The sequence below is a fragment of the Silene latifolia genome, chromosome 10, assembly GCF_048544455.1.
Source record: "Silene latifolia isolate original U9 population chromosome 10, ASM4854445v1, whole genome shotgun sequence".
Classification (NCBI taxonomy): domain Eukaryota; kingdom Viridiplantae; phylum Streptophyta; class Magnoliopsida; order Caryophyllales; family Caryophyllaceae; genus Silene; species Silene latifolia.
In genome coordinates this window covers 106,141,825-106,144,698 of record NC_133535.1, presented here as the reverse complement: position 1 = coordinate 106,144,698, position 2,874 = coordinate 106,141,825, and positions in this window count along the sequence as shown.

Below are 2,874 nucleotides of genomic sequence, written 5' to 3'. Positions count from 1 at the left end.
ATGAAAATTGATCCATTTGTTAAAGTGAATGTGACATCTCATAAAGACTCTGTCTGTAGCAGAGATCGAGAATATGGCGTTATGATAAGCCTAATATTGTGGCCTTAATTGAGCCTAATAATGTGGCATTTGATGAGCCAAGTAAAGAAGCCTTAATTGAGCTTAATAACGTGGCCTTATTGAGCCAAGTTCGTTCATTGAAAGAAATGAAAATATCTCATGAAAAGTCATGTGAGAATATGAGACTCATATATGCAATAGTTTGATATGAGAAAAGAAAAAAATGATATACGAGCTGAAATATTTTGATATTCATACTATGATCAAAGTTCATAGTGTTTACATATACTGAATTATGACCTGGAGTTCATAATGTTTGCAGATATTGAAACTGCGACTTGAAGTTTAAAGTATTTATAGATTCTCACATTTCATATAGTGAGCATTATTTTGCGTATCAAAAAAAGAATGAACCCAGTGTTTATAGATATCTGAAATTATGCGACACTTGTGAAAAAATTCTGAATCATATCAAACCGATTCAAATCATTCCCTGGAGAGAATGAGATATCATATTTTGAGGATGAAATTATTTTATCTTACATACAAGTAATGTAGTCTTATAGACACATTACATAATAAATTTGATTATAAGCCATTATTCCCCGAGATAATATGGCATTGCTTTATTGATCTAATAAAAGTATGAAAGTATAACACTAACAGTGGTTAAGTATGAGGATGTGGATATACTCATGAGTTATGTGTTTCTTGTAAAACACTGGTATTCTCACCGAAAGTGGACATTACTTCACATTTGAAATAGGAGTGATAATGTGACCAACATATAATATATTGTGAAGTAAATGGTCGAAAAGTACAACTAATTTGAAAGTTGTTGAATAATCTCTGATCCTTAAAGGGAATAATTGATTTGTAAGTTGAATTTTGATCAACTTACATGTATTATCATGCTATATAGCACATTGAAACATGTGTTGTGATAAGCATGCATGTATTATCATGTGACAAATTAAAGCCATCCGGGTTCTTACTATATTTGTTTTGATAAACCTTGAGTTTATCTTCAAGAAAAGATAAGTGCTGAAATTCTCTCTTACAGAAATTTTTATTAAAGGCAAGACACTACACTGCGATTGAGTATATATGATATTAGAGATCTAAACTACTCGATATTGATCAAAGAACTTAAATGTTCGTGTATGATTGACACTATATTGTGTGACTTGTAGTCACATAATGATTTTTCTGAGTAGTTCCCGTGATTAAAAATCACATTAAGATTTTTATATAAAATCGTTGATCTCTTAAATTAGGCATTGTAAATCAGCACATTAAAAATCCAACTGCATTATATATTTCTTCCAGAAATATTTTGTTATTGTACAAAGATGCCCATATAAATTCTCATCGATGATATGAGAAATTGAGATCTAAGGTGGTTATGATAAATATTTAGACTATACATTGGTTATAGTTTTTACCACCTTAGGGGGAGAAAAGTGAATTAAAGCTGGTAAAAACAAAATTGATCCCACCTTAGGGGGAGAATCGTAGAGAGAAGAAAAGAGAATATAAAGAGAGACAGAACCGTATATTATTCTATTATGAGGGGGTATATATACACATACAATAAGATATTACAATCTATAATATTCTAAGATATGGACATCCATATAATATTATACTATAATATTTCATAACATAATCATAATTTTAAGAAATAACATAATAAAATGTGAGTAATCAAATACTCCCTCCAAGTATCAATCTTCCCTATTTCCCTTTTGAGTATATTTTCCTATTTCCTCATTTCCTTTTTTTTGGTTATCTTTTATTCATTCTTTATTCATCCTTTCTCCTAAAAAGTCAATAATATTCCCTACTTTATTCATTCTTTTTTCATTACTAGTTGTTGCACCGCACCCTACCGGGCGCGGGACCGCAATTTGGAAAACCGTTTGATTAATCATACAGGAACGAATGGAACTGGAATTGTAGTTTTCGAACTGGATGCATATGTATCACTGTATTATAAATAAGCTAACTTCTGTTTTTCTCAGCTTAAATACACTTGTAAGTTATTATGAATGTAGTGTTCGCGATTGTAGGCACAATGTTCTTTGGTCTACTACACGTAGAAGTGGACTATATGTTGTTCTAAGAAAGAAATATAGATGCTAGAAATAGAATATGTGCCCTGTACTTTGTTATTAACGTACTAAGATGAATATCTATATGTCTCTCTTGAAATAAATGGCAAATTAGAGAACATTAGAAGTTACTCCTAATGGAGTAAGATGTTTATACACACAACCTAGATAGTAAAACACAAAACGGTCTGGAACGTTTGAAAAGAGCACATCTTCTTTCGGAGCTGACTATTCATAGTCATTGTCTAGATATAGATAAACGTTGCTGTCCACTTCGACATATTATATGTCAGTTTGAAAATTGCACATCTTCTAGTGGAGTTAGCTATTCATACTCGACCATATATGATCTAAGCATAGTAATTGGCAAGGTGATGAGGCTATCGCAACCTATCAAAAATAAAACCCGAAGGGTCTCTAACTAATGCAGCTAGGGAAGTCGGGGTCGAATTGTGGGGTAATACCCGTATAAGACCCTTTAAATTTAGGACTATAACGTAAATTTAACATGTGAAATATGGTCATAAACGAAATACAACAATGAAACGATAAAGATTAAGAATCAACCTCGGGTCCTTTGTAGTGCGGCGTAAAGAACAGAAATCAACAGAGATTTCCTCCTAATCGTTGCACCCAAGACCGTCTGAGACTATGCCCTTGTGCTAGAAATGCTCTCTAATTGACTTGCAATATCGATAAA